Source organism: Herpailurus yagouaroundi, unplaced genomic scaffold (assembly GCF_014898765.1).
Source record: "Herpailurus yagouaroundi ecotype Mexico unplaced genomic scaffold, PumYag 162, whole genome shotgun sequence".
Lineage (NCBI taxonomy): Eukaryota > Metazoa > Chordata > Mammalia > Carnivora > Felidae > Herpailurus > Herpailurus yagouaroundi.
In genome coordinates this window covers 74,568,014-74,586,441 of record NW_024412403.1, presented here as the reverse complement: position 1 = coordinate 74,586,441, position 18,428 = coordinate 74,568,014, and the positions used below count along the sequence as shown (strand labels likewise).

At 47.7% G+C, this 18,428-nt stretch overlaps 2 long non-coding RNA genes across 3 annotated transcripts in view; one reads left to right on the top strand and one right to left on the bottom strand.

Annotated features, from left to right (window-relative positions):
- Nucleotides 1-3,164, bottom strand: part of LOC121036421 (uncharacterized) — a 12,215-nt gene extending 9,051 nt beyond the window's left edge. Inside the window, exons 1-2 of the long non-coding RNA XR_005793345.1 lie at nt 2,986-3,164; nt 2,506-2,599 (exon numbers count right to left, since the gene is read on the bottom strand). This is a non-coding gene — a long non-coding RNA (uncharacterized LOC121036421). The remainder of the gene's footprint in view (nt 1-2,505; nt 2,600-2,985) is intronic.
- A 467-nt stretch (nt 3,165-3,631) lies between these two features.
- On the top strand, nt 3,632-4,292 carry LOC121035816 (uncharacterized). Of its 2 annotated transcripts, none has more exons than XR_005793089.1 (3): nt 3,632-3,695; nt 3,824-4,018; nt 4,113-4,292. It is a non-coding gene; the product is annotated as an uncharacterized LOC121035816 (long non-coding RNA). The 2 variants fall into 2 exon arrangements; XR_005793088.1 differs by having other exon boundaries at nt 3,821-4,018.
- The last annotated feature ends 14,136 nt before the right edge of the window (nt 4,293-18,428 follow it).

The following is an 18,428-nucleotide window of genomic DNA, read 5'->3' as shown; positions in this document are numbered from 1 at the left end:
GAAGAGGGTCATGGATGCCAAGACAGGTAGCACACTTCACATTCCACCTTGGCACCACTGAGCAACCCTAGATGGGAACATAACAGCGGTGCTTTCGTCTGGGCGGCCTTTTTCCCCGGGGGGTGAGGGGGAGAAAGTCCACCAATGGTCACTGGTGTTTCCAGGTGCCTTAACAGCTGCTTCCTGCTGATTCTACCCTTTCTTGGAGCCTCATTTGCTCCCGAAGTGAGGAATGCAGTCTGGTGACTCTGAGTTAGGGGAGCTCAGCCAGAAGGTCAATGCTCTCCCCGAGGCTCCCACAGAGGCTGGCAGGACGCGAGAGGGCAGGTGAGCTGGGCCCACAGGGTCGTCTGTAGCAAGACCTGAGGCCCGGATGTTGGGGAAGTGTCTATCTCTTCCTCCAGAGCCAGGGAAGAGGAGACAGCTGGAGTTTTGAACACAGCTGGAGCAGTGTCCCAGCACCTCGCCCTAAGAGGCGGTGTTTTGCAAGAGCCCTTCCTGTGTTACTCACAGTGGATAAGGTTCATAATCTCATGAGCCCTTTGTCAGAGCCCCTCTGATATGTGGGCGGTGGTGGCCGTCTATACTTGTCGGTACCTCAAAGGATAAAATGTCACCATGTGATGAGGGTGGGAAGGGACTCCTTGGCAAGAGAGGGGAAGATATAGGGCAAAATGTCTTCACATGGTCCTTTCGGCACAAGCTGTGGGGAAGAAGGCCTAACAGAGCGGATGGTCGAGGTGTGGAAAGTCTGAGGCCTTCCCTGGCTCTGCCACTCTCTGCCACCTCCCTGAGCTTGTGAGAGCAGAGTGGGAAATGTGGGAAACACTGAGGCAGGATGCGACACAGAAAGGGACTGTGGTGGTGAAGCAGCTGTTTACTGACGGACCATCTTCATTCACAAACCGGCCCCACCCTCAATGCTTGACAGTGTGGAGTACTTGGCACTGGCTCTCGAGAGGGACATTCGTTCAAATTACTTGGGAACTTGTTTAAAATGCAGATTGCAGGGGTGCCTGGGTGGGTCAGTGGGCTCAGATCATGATCTCACGGGTTTGTGAGTTCGAGCCCCGAGTCGGGCTCTGTGCTGACAGCTCAGAGCCTGGAGCCTGTTTCAGATTCTGTGTCTCCCTCTCTCTCTGCCCCTCCCCCACTCATGCTGTCTCTGTCTCTCTCAACATAAACAAATAAACTTTATTTTTTTTAGTTATTAAAAAATTTTTAACTGTTTATTATTTTTGAGAGAGAGACAGGGAGAGAGGGTAGGGAAGGGCAAAAAGAGAGGGAGACACAGAATCCAAAGCAGGCTTCAGGCTCTGAGCTGTCAGCACAGAGCCTGATGTGGGGCTCGAACTCATGAACTGGGAGATCATGACCTTAGCTGGTCGGACGCTTAACTGACTGAGCCACCCAGGCGCCCCTAAATAAATAAACCTTAAAAGATAAATAAATAAAATGCAGATGGCAGAGCCTTCTCTGAGATTCTGGTTCAAGTCTGGGGTAGTACCTAGGAATCAGTATTTTAATAAGTTCCCAGGTGATTCTTTTTTTTTTTAAATTTTTTTAACGTTTATTTATTATTGAGAGAGAGAGAGAGAGAGCATGAGCAGGGAAGGGGCAGAGAGAGGGGGAGACACAGAATCCGAAGCAGGCTCCAGGCTCCGAGCTGTCAGCACAGAGCCCGACGCGGGGCTCGAACTCACAAACCGCAAGGTCATGACCTAAGCTGAAGTCGGACACGTAACTGACTGAGCCACCCAGGTGTCTCCATTCCCCAGGTGATTCTAATCCACTCTTGGGGATCAGCTAACAGGTTAGTTCAACTTGCCTGCAGCCAAATATAACTATGTGTGCCCCCAAGTATGTCCTTGGGCCAATGCCATCTTGTTTCTGGTCCAGAAACCCAAACGAGGCATCCCATTATCTGTACTAAGCAGGCATTCCCCTCTCTGCTGGTACAACTGACATGTCTTGCTGGGCCTGCCTGTAAGTCCCCGTAGGAAGAAGTTTATACCCTGTCACGGCTCAGTTTGGGGGTCAAAGTCTATATAAGAACTTCTTACTGTGGGTTTCCTGGAACCCTAGTGTTCCACGATACTACAAATAAATCCTTGAGCTATTTCCAAAACCCCTTCACTGGAACAAAGCTATAAAAGTAGCCAAAATATCCATTTTCTTTGCCTTTGGTGGAAAGTAGATCTACCTAGTAGTATGGTGACATTGAGTTGAATTCATTGCAGCAAACATCTATTGAGTACCCGCGGTATTAAGCAAGGCTGACCTGAAGTTTCTATGTTTACATGTCATTGATTCATTAGTACACAGACAAATAAGTTACTACTTAACGAATGCACTCAAGCAAGCAATGTTGTTTAAGACCACATACTCCATAAAGGGAATGAAATAATGACGTTTAAAAGAGTTTTGAAACCCTGGTCGGCATATGGAGTTCCTTATACGATGGCAAGAGAAGTTTGTTTGAAAGATGAAAAACATTTTACTCACGTTTTTCCCTTCTTTGCTAGAAGAGACAGCTCGTAGCCTCCCAGAGAACAGTCTGTCTCCTGGACGTGTTTCAGAAATGTTCACTTCATCCGGTCTTGGGGTGCAAGGGAAGGGATTGTTTCTAGGAGACAGCATCCATTGTCCACAGCGACATCTAGGAAGGGCTGGGGTTTGTCACCGATTGCCTTCCAGCTCTTTCTCTGACTGTTTTATCGCCAGGCTATGTGAGGCTTCTGGGATCCCTAACTATGCCTGATAGATGGGAAGCTCAAGTGGCTACGTTTAGGGCTCCAAACATTAGCGGAGGACTCTTGCACTGCATAAGGACAAGTGATTCATGTATTCCGTGGGCCGGAGTGCGGCCAGTAGTGGAAAGCTCATTAGAGTTCAATTAAGCACATTCTTTACTGACAGGAAGTACAGACTTTTGGTGCTCAATAGTAAGATGCTTTGGGGTTTGGGACTGTGTTTTGCACTCACTCTTTCTCTCTTTCCTGGGAGATCCCAATGTCTCCTTGGCCTTCATGAACCCTCTGTGGTGTGCATCAGAATCACCCCTGGAGATTCTGATTCAGTTGGTCTGCGATGGGCATCTTCCTTCTTGTCGTCCTCCACGGTGATTCCGGATTGCTGCAAGGCCCGAGAACCACTGATCTATGTGGACCTGTGGTTCTCAAGGTGGCGTGCTCGCTCCAGAGTTCCGGAACCTCAGCCTCTGTAAGCTTCTGCCTTCCGTTCTGGGCCTCTCTGTCTGGGATGTCTCACAGGCATCTTAGACGCCAAGTAGAAGTTTGGGAGCCACTTTAGCAGCTGTATTCAGCCACTCCCATCCCTTCTTTACTCCAAAATATACCTCAGGTCAGTCAATTCCTGTAGGGAAAATTCTGCCTTTTGTTTTTTTTTTTTTTTTTTTAATTTTTTTTCAACGTTTATTTATTTTTGGGACAGAGAGAGACAGAGCATGAACGGGGGAGGGGCAGAGAGAGAGGGAGACACAGAATCGGAAGCAGGCTCCAGGCTCTGAGCCATCAGCCCAGAGCCGGACGTGGGGCTCGAACTCACGGACCGCGAGATCGTGACCTGGCTGAAGTCGGACGCTCAACCGACTGCGCCACCCAGGCGCCCCAAAATTCTGCCTTTTGTAAACAAAGTCTAGCTGTCACTGGACGGAGAAGCCATGTCTCTGAGTCGTGAGTTCCCCCTTTTTCTTGAGAATTTCTCTCTAACCATTACCCCAGCCCACAGTAACCTGGATGAGGGCCTGCTATTTTCCCTACATCAATCAACTCATGCCTCTTCCTTCGCTTTCCTCCAGCAGAGACAAAGCCGCGCTCTTTGACAAGATTTGTTTCACTGGAGACTCAATGATAACAAAAAAGAAGTAAACGCGGGTCATGCTGTGACACAAGATACCGGGTGGGCTTTCCTCTTTGAGGCCTGCGGACCCCGCCTTGTCCCGGCCTCCACTTCTGTATCCCCCTCATAGGCATTATCTCAGCACTTGCCAAGCAGAGTATGTGCCCAGTCTCCTTGCTTGCTCAAGTCGCCACCCAGACAGCTTGAGTAAGTTTGTCCTATTTATATGCTCTGTTCCTGCTTCTTTTCAGGATACCCATCCCTCCCTCAAATAACCGGCATTGGAAATGACCCTCGGAGGAGACCAAGTCCACTTCAGAGCCATGGTCTTGGAGCATTGGAATGAAACCAAACGTGACATAGTGACCTTGGTTTGCACAGTGAATGGGCACCACACCTCTGGCCGGCCTCATTGCCACCTTAAGAACTGTTGTGGGGACGCCTGGGTGGCTCCGTCAGTTGAGCATCTGACTTTGGCTCAGGTCATGATCTCGCGGTTCGTGAGTTCGAGCCCCGCATCAGGCTCTGGGCTGACAGCTCAGAGCCTGGAGCCTGCTTCCGATTCTGTGTTTCCCTCTCTCTCTGCCCCTCCCCTGCTCATGCTCTGTCTCTCTGTCTCAAAAATAAAAAACATTAAAAAAAATTTTTTTTTAAAGAAATATAGAAAAGTGCCCATCATACTTGAATGTGCACACCAATCACCTAGGGATCTTATTAAAATACAAATTCTAGGCGCGCCTGGGTGGCTCAGTCGGTTAAGTATCTGACTTCAGTTCAGGTCATGATCTCACAGTTCGTGAGTTCGAGCCCCGCATTGGGCCTTGTGCTGACAGCTCAGAGCCTGGAGCCTGCTTCGGATTCTGTGTCTCCCTCTCTCTCTGCCCCTCCCCTGCTCATGCTCATGCTCTGTCTCTGTCTCTGTCTCTCTCTCTCTCTCAAAAATAAGCAAACATGAAAAAAAGAAAAAAAGAACTGTTCTGGCCCTTATCAGCCCTTGCCAGCATGTAGCAGAAGGCTCCCATACAATTCTTGACCACAAGCCTCCCCACTGTTGTGAATCTGCAATCCTAATACTATAGAATATTGAAACTTAGGCATTCTCAAACGATTTGGTCTCAAGACTCTTTTCCACTGTTAAGAATTACTGAGGACCTCAAAGAGATTTTGTTTGAGTTATAGCTGTCAAAATTTACGGTGTTAAAAATGAACACAGAGGGATTTAAAAAAATATTTATTTACTAATTCACTTTAAAATTACAATAATAAACATGTCAATACAAGGAACTTTTTATTTTATAAAAAGTAATTTTTTTATTTTTTATTTTTATATTATTTTATTAAATTTTTATTTAATTTTATTTTTATTTTATAAAAAGTAATTCTACTTCCCAAAACAAAAGTCTTACAGAGAAATGTGGCATTGTTTTATATTTTTGCAAGTTGCTTTAAGGTTTAGCTTCAGAGTTGACCCTGGAGTCTCATAGCTTCTCCCGCATTCAGTCTGTTGTGCTATGTTGTTTGATGTGTATGTGGAAAATCTGGCCTTATGCATATATGTAGTTGAAAAAGGGAGGAATATTTTAATAGTTTTCTTAGATAATTCTGGGTGTTCTTTTTTCATACTACATCTCAACTCAAGAGGTGGTAGTTTTTTTTAAAGTTTCCTTATAATGTAGAATATGAAACCACATCAATGAACTTTTTGCCTTCTTACATTAAAATCTATTCCTTTATCTTGCACTTTGACTTTATCTTTTTCTAACATCATACATGGGTCATTTAAAACAAATTGATTCACTGAGTTATATACATTTTCTCACTTAATTAGTTAATTAATTTTTATTTTGAGAGAGAGAGAGTGTGTGAGAGGGGAAGAGGGGCAGACGGAGAGAGAGAATCTTGCAGTCTCTACACTCAGTGCATAGACCAATCTGTGGCTCGATCCCATGACCCTGGGTCATGACCTGAGTCGAAATCAAGAGTTGGATGCTCAACTGACTGAGCCACCCAGGCGCCCCAAGTTACAAACATTTTCTAAATATCAACACACTTCATTTTCCAGTATTTAAAAATCGCACTTGTTAATATCACCATTGGCATATCATTGGACAAGCCATTAAACCCTGGAAACCTGTCAAGCTCGCAGTGGCAGATGTAATTTTTCCAAGATCCTGATTCTCACTTGAAAGCTCGGATTTTGTCATGGGCAACAAATACTGTCTGTTGTTTTCCTTGAAGTGACAGCCTCATGAGATTCATTTTTGAAAAAATACCTGCCAAAACCCAAGTCTGAATAACCACCGTTTATCTGTCAGTTGCTTCTTTCACGTAAAAACATGTTTTCTGAAAGGGTGATTAGTACAGCTCGCTGTACGCAACCACACAACTGATTCTTCTGGAGACAGCGTGGTACTTCTGAAGGAGGCAGAAGTTATGTGCGCTCACCGGTAGGACACACAGCATGAAAACAACGTGCTACGCAACGGTTGAGGTTTCATAAAGTTGGTAACTTTATTGTTTTATCCCAGACCGTCTTAAAAAAATTTTTTTTATGGCAAGTACACGATAGTGACGAATATACCGATTACCATACAGTCTAGGGTCGCTGTCTTGATTTGTGTTAAGGGACCAGAAGTTTTACTCACTGCTGCTTTTATACTGTCACTGCGAATGTCAAAAGAGGGAGGAAAGGCAATGAACATCTTTGTACCGTTATGAAAATAGTTCTGACCTCATGGCATCCCTGAAACTATCTTGGTGACCCCAGGGATCCATAGTACACAGTTTGAGAACAGCTGAACTAACTCACAGACTCTCAGTGGTTTCCACTTTGTACAGGCTAAAGACTGGCTGACCAGAAGGAGCATTTTATGAACTTCGACCTTCCACCTATTCTTCTGCAGGAAGATAAATAAAGAGGACTTCTAAGGAGGAGCAGCAGAGAGCCCGGGTGCTGTCTGTGGGGAGAACTTTGTGAGTTGCCAGCAAGCCTCGTTGTGATGGATACATCTTGGGGGAGACTGCTGGTGGGAAGGTTGACATCAGCTGGGCAGCAGTCGCCCCAGGGTACCGGAGGCTTATGCAGCTCTTGGGGGAAAGTCTGCTGTGCTTTGCTTGAATTCCAAAGCCGTGCAAGCTGCCAGTTTCAACGATGACCTCATTACAACTGACTGATTGAGCGAGGCAGATATCCTCCAAGGAGATCAAGTTCAGAGTGACTTTCTAATCAAACTGCACAGTGGCACGCTGCAGCTGCGGGCAGGAAGTGTGATTTGGGTTTTGCAGATGGGGCAATGGCATTTAGAGAGGGCAAGTGAATGGACAACAGTTGTGGAGTCGTGAACTAGCTTCATAGATTCAGAGACTTCTAGGGCTAGAGGAGAAGTCAGAGATCGACCAGACAAACTGAGTTAGAAGGAGTGGAAAGGTGGCTCAGGATTCATGGGCTACTAATGCTCATGAGTTCCCTAGGCAGCCAAGCCGCTCCTTTGCCCACCCCATCAAGGTGGCTCCGTGCCCCTGCGTCACGTGGCTCAGCGGGACCGCCTCCCCAAAAGGAAGCCAGCTATTCAGTGTATCTTTGGTCTTTTGACAATATTTTCAGAGAGGTCAGCAGGAAGTCTCCAAGTCACGGAGTGTTAGGTGACCCGGCGGGTGGTCTCAGCTCAGCAGCTGGAGGAGGTCCAAGATTAGGTTCCTGCAAACGGTCGGTCACTTTCCCAGGGTCAGCCAAAGACCCTGGAGTGGGAAAGATTCCGAATGGCTGGGAATTGACCCCTGGCACATATCTCTCTTCCTCAGGGGACAAATATGCTTCTCTGATGTCCATTATCTCATCTGCTTCCTGCAACAACCCTGTCAGACGGATAGGATGCAGGGTTTTATCCCCATTTTACAGGTGAAGAAGGTAAGTCCCATAGAAGGGACATGACTTGTTGCAGTCACATTAGTAAGTACCAGAGCAGGCGCTTGAACTCGGGCCTCAAGTCTCACGGTCCAAGGCTCTGTCCAGGAGTCTGTGCTATTTCCCCTCAGCGCTGCCCGTCTGACTGTAGTACACACAGAAGTGCCGGCAGTCATGGTCATCCCAAAAGGCACGGCTTATATTTTAACGGTGTGCTTAACACATCTCTCTTAGCCTCCTTGGCCAATCTGGAATGATTCCTTCCTAAACACAAGGCACACTGACCCACTGAGGGTTGCTCTAGGACTGGCGCCCAATGGCAGTGATAGAACTTTTTTGTCTGGCTGTTCATCACTTGTGATTAAAAACCAGAGTTGCTACTGACTTTTTGTTTCGCACCGGGATGCTCTGGTGTAAAGGGAAGAATGCCAGATTTGAGGACAGAAGGGTGGGGTTTTAGTTCCCCTGATATTTGGCAGCGGGTTACCTTTCACTCCAGCCATTTAATCTCTCTCAGCCTTAGTGTCCTCATTGACAAAAATGAGCATTAAGTATCACGTAGCCTAAGCTAGCTCGCAGGGTTTTTTTCTGAGCATCAAACGATACCACTTTTATAAAGATGCCTCGCATACTGTGAATCCCTATATAAAGGTGGGGGCCACAGTCCCAGATAATTAACCATGTCTGAGCACCAAGCGGGATCTATTTTTACCTGGAAGGATGGTAGAGGCCCTCCAGATGGGCATTGCCTTCTTTAACTAGGGCCCTAGGAATTCCAACATTTGGGACATGTGAAATGCGAGACGCCAGCAGCTGGAAGCAGGGCTTTGGTGGGTGGGGAGTGAACATGATTCATGCCAGATCAGCTCACCTTCCGGCAGCTCCAGTGGGATGGGTGCGGGTCCGGGGGTGACATTTCCTGTGTGACCAGCGCAAGACCCCACAGTCCCTGTCTACAGGCTCCCACCACTCATGCGGCAACCCTCTGACCATTGTTCAAGCAGCACTGTGTACGATCTTTCGCCTGTCGGAGTGGTCCAGGCCCTGGGAGGAAGGACACGCACCGCTGGCCTTCAAGCTAGGCTCTCAGGCACTTGCAAAGAGACATATTCTCATGGCTTCCCCAGGGCGGTGCTGTGTTGCCGGGTTGTATGCAATGGCCGCACGTATGGCTAGAAGCAGGACTCCGAAGCCACCCTGCTTGGGTTACCTCTTCTTCTTATGTTTATGTTCCCCCCTTTTCTTGTCTTCAGTTAGCCTGGGCTGCTGTAACAAAATGTCATAACCTGAGTGGCACCTAACCAACGGGAACTTACTTCTCGCGGTTCTGGAGACTGGCAAGTCCAAAATCATGGTGTCGGCAGATTCAGTGTCCGGGGAAAACCCATTGCTTATTCACAGAGGGCCGTCTTCTCTCTGCATCCTCACATGGCGCAAGGGGTGTGCTAGCACTCTGGAGTTTCTTTCAGAAGGGCGCTAATCCCATTCGTGAGGGCTCCACCCTTAAGGCCTACTCACCTCCCAAAGGCCCCGCCTCCTGATACCATCATATCTTGGGTTAGGATTTCAACCTGAGGCTTTTAGGGGAACACAAACATTCAGCCAATACCAAGTACCTACCTCGAAGCATTGTTGTGAGATATTAACGAGTTTCCACGTGTACAAAAGCAGTCAGGACAGCGTCTGGGTCATAAACAGACACAGGCCTCTGCAGAAGCCATGCTATTTGCAGAATCTTCATGTGTAAGGGTTAGAACGGGCCTTGGGTGGTCCCATTTTACAAGCGGAGACATTAAGGTCCCGAGAGGAAAAGCAGTTTACCTACGGTCACCCAGCTGCTAGGCTGGACTACAAGCTCAGTCTTCGGATTTCAGTTCCAGGTACTTCTGTGTGATTCCCCTTTCCTGGCCTATCCACTACTTGAGTCAATCCCATAAGCCATTAAACCAGGTCTGCTGCTGATGCTATGGACCCCCAAGACATTGGTAAATGGAAGCAGACGTCTTACCACAAAGCGGACTGAGGATTTCTTATTTCTCTATCATCGTGGCATTGTTTTCTGCCAGCCTGGACTCACGATTTCAAAAAGATGCCTGCGCACATTTCAATTCTGTCCTGCAATACCTCCCACTGCCCTGCTGCCTCATCGGTTCAGGCCCTCAATATCTGTCCCCTGGTTATTTGCCCTAGCTCCATATAATTGCCTGAGCAGTCTGCCAAAAACGCAGCTCAAGCATATCCCCATCTCTAAAATCTTCAGTGGCTTCCGTTCCCCACGGATCCCCTTCTGCTAGCACCATAGCTCTCTGCGCTGGCTGCCAACAGCTTTCTGGCTATGAGTTAGTTCACAGCGTCGTCCTTTAGGCGCCTTTTATCCCCACCCAGCCAGCCTCTCGCTGTTTTCTGCACAAATCTTGAACTTCCTTAAGGCACCGTGTTTGCTGAGACTGTTCCCTTGGCTTAGAATGTCCTCTTGTCTCTTCCAGGACTGCAGACATGCTACCCATTCCCCTACCTCAAATGTCACCTTCTCCACGAAGCCTTCTTCGTCAACCCACACGAGGCCTCAAAGTTCTTTGTGGTGTCTCTCTTGTCTCACTTACTGTGTTCTGTGTTGTTTTATAACTCCTGGGTCCCATGTCCCGTGTCTCAAAGACCTATGGACGGGGGTGGGGGTGGGGGGTAGGGACCTCGTCTTTCCCAACTTGGTAATTGCTGCTGCCCATGCAACAGTCTATATAATAAGCCTCTGTCAAATGAATACACTCTTCACAGTCTGTTATTGTAAGGGCGTCTCTGAATGATTAAGGTTAATGTGAATAATTAAGGCTAATTATTAACCTCTGCATGATTAAGGTCAGTTCAGTCTCTAACTGCCTGTCCACAAACCAGTGACCTAGCCCTAGCAGCTCTATATCCACTGGAAGAATTTCCTTCTGGAACTTAAGACTGGTTGTTGGAGAAAGCACCCGGGGGGGGGGGGGTGCAGAACCTAGATGGGTCTTTCACATTTGCAGTCGGCTTGAAGAAGGCTCTGAGGGGGAGTTGTATGGAGGCAGGTAAGGGTTGCCCCCAAGCTGGCCTACGTTGTTTCAGACACTAAAGAAGCTGATTCATTCTCTAAACACAGCACGTGTTTTGTAAGTGGGCAGGCATTCCCACTTACAACCAGCCTTTCACTTTTCCTTTGTTCTGTGAGTCTGGAATAACCAGCCAATTGGCCATGGATTCCTAGGATGCTGTCTGGAAGTGAATGCTGTTGATCCTCACAGTTTGGACTTGAAAAAAACTGTAATCAACTAGTCCTTTCGCCATCCTGGGTAGACTTTGCCCTTCCCACCACAAGTGGCACATAGGGCTGGATCATCCTGCATCTTTCCATCTGAGTCAATAAGGGCTCTTTGAGCTCACCCTGGGCTGGACCTTGTAGGGATGCCAAGACATGATTCTCATCCTCTCAGAGCAAACAGTGTCAGAAGGGCAGGCTGTAGGAGGAGAAAGCACCTGGCCTGACTCCTTTCATAGACCTGGCGTCTGGCTGGAGCAAGACACACAATATACAGAGAACGTTGCATAACTGTGCGTGAGCAGGGGACAGATGGACAGTCACTGTTAGTCTTAGAAGTAGGATTGTAGGGGGCAGGCTCCCGATTCCAGAGCCTTTGCCCATTTGGCCTGGGATGGCCCTGACCTGTAAGCTCCACAGGGCGTGCCCTGCACAAAGGCACCGACTGAATGGGGCGAGCAGGGGCTGAAGTCTAGCCCACACTCCATTTACCAAGGCCTGCTCCCTGCCATGGAACTACATCTGCCCTCCATAGGAAGGGCCATCTTTTCTATTTTACATAAGGATGCCTTCTGCCTGACCAATCTAGTGCCAAGAGGGCTGCAGGTGCCCAAGGCATGCCTTTTTCTGATTGGTCCTGTCACAGAAGCCTGCTTTTCTGATTCACACAAAGGTGTGCTAGAGGACAGTGACGCCCAACCGACCTTTTCCTAACTCTTTGACCACCTCTCACCTTCCCCTTGTATAGATCCTCCATTAGACTTAAACTTCTTGTCCAGAACTGTAGCGGTCACTCCTTTTTCTGGGCCTTAAGGCCTCTGGTGCATTCTCCTCCTCTGTGCAAGGCACATACTTGTAAGTACTGTGTTTCCCTATAAGTTGATGGACATATTGACCTTGGTTTCCGCAGCTCCTAGGAGTAGCCTGAAATACATGAATGGATGAAGGAAACAGTTGGTTAGTTGCCATATAAATCCGACCTCTGTACTGCCCCCGGTAGTATCTCATCCACACTCCCATTCTCCCACCTTCACGCCATCTTCTTGCTGATTATTGAAGTCCTCCTCTTCTTTCTTTTTTTAAATGTTTATTTTTGAGAGAGGGAGAGAGAGCGAGCGGGGGAGGAGCAGAGAGTTTCATGCTTGGGGGGACACTTGGGTGGCTCAGTGGGTTGAGCGTCAGACTCTTGATTTCAGTTCGTGACCCCAGGTCATGGGATCAAGCCCCGGGTTGGGCTGTGTGCTGAGCAGAGCCTACATGGGATTCTCTCTCTCTCCCTCGGCTCCTCTTCCCTGCTCAGATGTGCGTACTCTCACTCTCTCTCAAATGATTAAAAAAAAGGCATCAGCCAGGCTGTGTGCTAGTCTGGAGGCTTGACTGGGGAAGAATCCATCTCCGCTCCAAGCTCACTCTGGTTGGTGGAATTCATTTCCTTGCAGTTTGTAGGACCGAGGGTCCTGACTTCCTGCTGTCTGTCAGCTGGAAGCCTCCCTCAACTCCCCGAGACTGGCACGGCTTCTGTCCTTAGTCTAAGCTGCCTCTTAAGGTTCAATGCTTCTGTCAGTCAGCTCTGTTTTTCTTTCCCTGAAGCAAGCCTGTCTTGATGAATTGATGCCCATTAAAGGCTGGGTGAGCCCTTTGGCAAAGTAACTCTGAAGGGCTGTGAATTGCTGTTGTCATGCTGCCACTCATTCACCTGTGCATCTTCTGCTTCTCACAGAACCCATGCCAGTCAATGTTGTTGACCATGACTGTGACAATGGCAGACAAGGGAAGCCCTTCAGCTGAGGAATGGGGGGGAAGCCCAGCCGGCAGGGGGAGGGCTCTGGCTGGGTGCTGGCTCTTTGGGGCAGGAGGGGAGCAAAGGGTGACCATGGGATAGGGGCGCAGGAAGCATGGAAGTTCTTCAGTTCCTTTTGGGACCCCAGTGACAAAAGCTCTTCCTCCCTCCCTGAGGCAGAATAAGGCAGGAGGGCCAGCTGTGGACCCCTGGCCGTCCTGGATGCCGTCTGCCGGTGTTGCCCACTGTCCCCTCATTCCCTCCCTGTCCCCTAAGACAATGATGTGCCATCTGATTTCCCTTTTCCTTCAGTATTGGGCTGGTGAGACTTTTCTTTTTTTCCAAATGTTTATTTATTTTGAGAGAGAGAGGGAAAGAGGGAGCATGAATGGGGGAGGAGCAGAGAAAGAGAGAGGGAGAGAGAGAATCCCAAGCAGACTCTGTGCTGTCAGCACAGAGCCCAGCACGGGGCTCGAACTCACGAACTGTAAGATCGTGACCTGAGCTCAAATCAAGAGTCGGACGCTTAACTGACCGAGCCAGCTGGGCTCCCCCACAGCGAGGCTTTCTTACCCAGGTTCTGCTGGTGACGGGTCTTCTCTCGAGCATTCAATTCCCGTGAAGGCTTTTGTCTCTGAGATCACCTTTCCATTTTTCCTCTCCTGTTATGATTCTTTCTTTCTGGCTTGAGGCTCCCATTGTGTAAGTTTAGTTCTTTACCTGACCAATTCATCTTCTCCCATTACTTGGGCTCCCAAATTTCATTATGCGATGATCTTTCCCCCGAGATACCTGGTAGGCAGAAAATCGTAGTTTAAAATAACAATCAATCTCATTTAATCATTATCCACTCAGTACGTGATCCGTTTTCCTGAGCTATTGTTCCATTTTATTTACTTTATCAGTCCTGTGACCAGAAAGGCAGGACCATAATCCCAGCCACCTGGAAAGGATGGGAAACACTCAGGCCTTGTGAAACCTTTTCTTACCTGCTGCAGGGCTGGGCACAGAATTAGCATTTACTCAATTAATACTTGTTGCAGTGGTTCTATATTCTCCATTTTCCCCAAGTTTGACATCGTGTCCCTCTTCTTCCTGATTTGAACAAATAAAGAAACATTTGCCCAGGTGAAGTGCAGAAATCACTTTTGATCTTGTCCTCTCCCCAACCTGTATGTCCAAGCAATCCCAGTCATGCCCATTTTTTTTTTTTTAATTTTTTTTCAACGTTTTTTATTTTTATTTTTGGGACAGAGAGAGACAGAGCATGAACGGGGGAGGGGCAGAGAGAGAGGGAGACACAGAATTGGAAACAGGCTCCAGGCTCTGAGCCATCAGCCCAGAGCCCGACGCGGGGCTCGAACTCACGGACCGCGAGATCGTGACCTGGCTGAAGTCGGACGCTTAACCGACTGCGCCACCCAGGCGCCCCAGTCATGCCCATTTTAGCTTCAAAATATCTCCCTGGTCTACGTGCATGCAGGCCCCTCCCCGTCCTCTCCCCTCTGAACCACTGTACCGATCTCCCTGTTCTCGTTCCCTCCATTCTTGCCTCTTCCAATCCATTCCTCACAGAGCAGCCAGATACTAAACCTAAACCTCATGATGACTCTACCTTGCGTAAAACCCACTGTGACTTCCCAGTGCCCTCAGAATTAATCCAAGCTGTTTTCTGCGGTCCACAGGCCCTGTGCCCTCTGGCCCCTCTTCCTTCTCTCTTTCGTCTCCTGTTTGTCCTTCCTCCATGCCCTTGGCACACTGTCCTCTCCCTTCGATTCCTCCCAATGCCAAGTTCTTCTCTGCTTTAGGTCACTGCAGACGCTATTCCTTCTGCCTGCATGCCCTTCCCCAAGCTTTTTGCATGATTGGACCCTTTTTGCATGACTGGACCCTCCTTAAGAGGAAGCCCAATCCAAAGTAAGCCTTTCCTGTTATTCTCTCTTATGCCTGTTGATCTTTTTTTTTTTTTTTTTTTTATGGCACTTGCTGTTTTATTCACCTGAAGTCTCTCCTTTCCTCTCCAGACTATAAGCTCCATGAGAGCAAGGACCTTACAGGTTTTGTCCACGACTATACAACTAGCTCTCAGCTTAGTACCTGACACATGGCAGACATTACAGTCTATTAAATAGAGTTTTGACAAAGGATGAATGAATGCATGAATGAATGAATGAGGCTTCCTTGAATTTTTTCCACCTGTTCCCTTTCAGCCAAAATGCTATGCGTTTTAAATACTGTATGGACTCCCTCCCTCCTTCCCTAACTTCATTCCCTCCATTTGTGCTTGTTTGTTGGGAACTTTCCATGTACATCTAATGATGTAGATGTTCACTTCCCCGCCACGGTAACATCTTCTTTATCTGAAAGTTAGCAACTCACACCCTCTTTTCTATTCAGCACTCAACTGACAAGCCAGAAAGAAGCAAAAAGTCCTCTGCAATAAACCCCAAAATGTGATATTCCAGCCTTTGAGGTTCCCATTCAGGTTAGTTTTTAATATTTTCTCACACTTCTAATAGGCAGGAGGACCTGTTCTCCAAATCTGCTGCTAATTAGATGTTATTTCTTTTGTTGGTGGGACATAGTGCTGAACTCCATTAAGTGCTGGGGCTTTTCTAACACATCTCAAGAAAGGAATTTAAATCACACCTCAAGTAGACATAGAATTCTTATTTTTAATACATTCATTAATTGCAGAGTGTCAATCCTGTGAGACTTGTGTGTGTGTGCGCGTGTGTGCACGTGTGCACACACACGCACGCACACACACACACAGACATCCTGCTTCCTGTGGGCTCACTCGCCCACAGCCACCATCAGATATAATGTGTCTCCTTCCAGGGGAGGCATGAAGTACACTTTCCTTGGTGTCTTGCTAAGGATGCCCAAAGGGGTCCATTTCAGCAGATCTTCTTTACAAGATCCAGAAACTCTGGGAGCCTGGGATTCCTTCAGCTCTTCTTGGATTGGTTGTCCAGAATCCTAGCCCCCAGAAACTCAGATGAGACGCCAGCAGCTCATAGATGACTCCCTTCAGCATCAAGGGACTCTGTTCAACATACTTGGTCCTGACAGATCATATACCTGCATGCGCCCCTCTAAGGTCCCTTCCACAAATTCCAGAAGGCCAAAGCCAGCATTGACCTTAGCTAACTTGTAAGTATGGAGTATTCGCTCTATTAAGTAATTATTCATTATTTACTCATTCATGTTCAGTGTCACCTGTGGGCCAGGCAGGCAACGTGCTGGGAGTGCAGACATCGGCAAGACAGTTGGTCGCAGTACTGGTCACGTGCTGTTTCTAAGACCTGCCCTTTCTCTCTTACACAGCTTGTGAACTGAGTGCCCTTAAGGATCCTTAACCTCAGCTCTGTCATGTCCTTATCATTTGTTTACAATATATTCACCTATCTCAAAAACACGCTGCCCTGATTTACAGATATCGTGCTACCTTATTTGTTGTTGTTGTTGGTTTCTGGCTCAACTGGAGCTGCCTTCCAGGCTCTTCCTTTTTAGTCTCGGGCACTCCACATCTGATGGAGGGTTGAAGTGCAGATTTAGCCTTAGGCTTATCCTTGAGGCTGACACGGGAGTTTTTTTGGGATGAGATGCAGAGAATTGTTAGTGACTCATTCTCATTTTCCTAGGAGTTGTCCTATGAAAGGCTCATAGTTGTATACACATGATATATGATATATAATATATATACAAGATACATATGTAAAATTTGTATATACGTATGGCTCTTGCGCTATATCTGGGAGCTCTCTCCCATTTGTTGCAATCTCATTACTAGTTATTTCCATGAAAGACTCCCTGATGAGTGCTCTGGGAGCTGAACTAATGATGCAGATGTTCAGGCACGCAAAATCCCAAGGGTTCAAGACCCGAAGGGAGTGGGATCAGGCCATCGGGGTGGCCAGAGCCATGTCTGCGAGGTGGCTTATGCATTTTTCTGTGTTAGGTTTCTAGGTAAACCAATAAACCTATCTTACTAATTGAAGGATTTTAAATTTCATGGGCAAGGAATTATGGGGCTTCTCTCATGAATATGGACTTCCAGTCATTCACAAAGGCATTTTGGCTCTTCCTCTTAAAAATCTGTTTGGGGCGCCTGGGTGGCGCAGTCGGTTAAGCGTCCGACTTCAACCAGGTCACGATCTCACGGTCCGTGAGTTCGAGCCCCGCGTCAGGCTCTGGGCTGATGGCTCGGAGCCTGGAGCCTGTTCCCGATTCTGTGTCTCCCTCTCTCTCTGCCCCTCCCCCGTTCATGCTCTGTCTCTCTCTGTCCCAAAAATAAATAAACGTTGAAAAAAAAAATTAAAAAAAAAATAAAATAAAAAAAATCTGTTTGTTATATCTACTCTCCACCCTTTGCCACCATCACCGTTGCCTGGGGACCACATGGCTCCCCAGCCAGCTTGCCTGGCTTTCCTCTGATTGCCTCTAATTCATTCTCCACACATGCAAAGCCATCTTTTTTCTTTTTTTAATGTTTATTTATTTTTGACAGAGTGCAAGCAGGGGAGGGGCAGAGAGAGGAAGACAGAGGATCCAAAGCCGGCTCTGCACTGACAGCAGTGAGCCTTATGTTGGGCTTGAACTCATGAACCATGAGATCTCATGGCCTGAGGTGAAGCTGGACCCTCAACAGACTGAGGCACCCGAGTGCGTCCCCCTACTTTTTAAATGTTTATTTAAAAAAATTTGTTTTTACATTTATTTATTTATTTTTGAGAGACAGAGACAGAGCACAAGTGGGGGATGGGCAGAGAGAGAAGGAAACACAGAATCCAAAGCAGGCTCCAGGCTCCGAGCTGTCAGCACAGAGCCCGACGTGGGCCTCGAACTCACGGACCACGAGATCATGAACTGAGCCGAAGTCAGACGCTCAACCGACTGAGCCACCCAGGTGCCCCAAATCTTTATTTTTGAGAGAGAGAGAGAGAAAGAAAGAGAGAGAGAGAGAGAGAGAGAGAGAGAGAGAGAGAAAATGCATATGAGGGAGGGGCAGAGAGAGAGGGAGACAGAGGATCCGAAGCAGGGTCCATGCTGTGCGTGCAGAGCCCCATGTGGGGCTCAAACTCATGAACTGCATCTGAGCTGAAGTCAGACACTTAGCGGACTGAGCCACCCAGGTGCTGCAAAGCCATCTTTTAAACTACAGATTTAATGGGTCACCATTGCCCCTCCATGGCTTCCCTAGACCTCAGGATAAAAAATTCCAAGCCTCTTTTTATTTATTTAAAAAAAGTTTTTTAACGTTTATTTATGATTGAGAAATAGAGACAGAGCATGAGCATGGAAGGGGCAGACACAGAATCTGAGGCAGGCTTCAAGCTCTGAGCTGTCAGCACAGAGCCCAACTCAGGGTTCGAACTCACTAACCGTGAGATCGTGACCTGAGCCAAAGTTGGACGCTTAACTGACTGAGCCACCCAGGCACCCCAAAATTCCAAGCTTCTTTAGCCTAGTCCACAGAATCCCTCCAACTTGACACCTGTTGACCTGTAGCTACATCCACATTCCTTCTCGTTCTCTTATACTAATGCTCCAACTACTCATATCCCATGCTTGCTTTTGCTTCAGGATTTTTA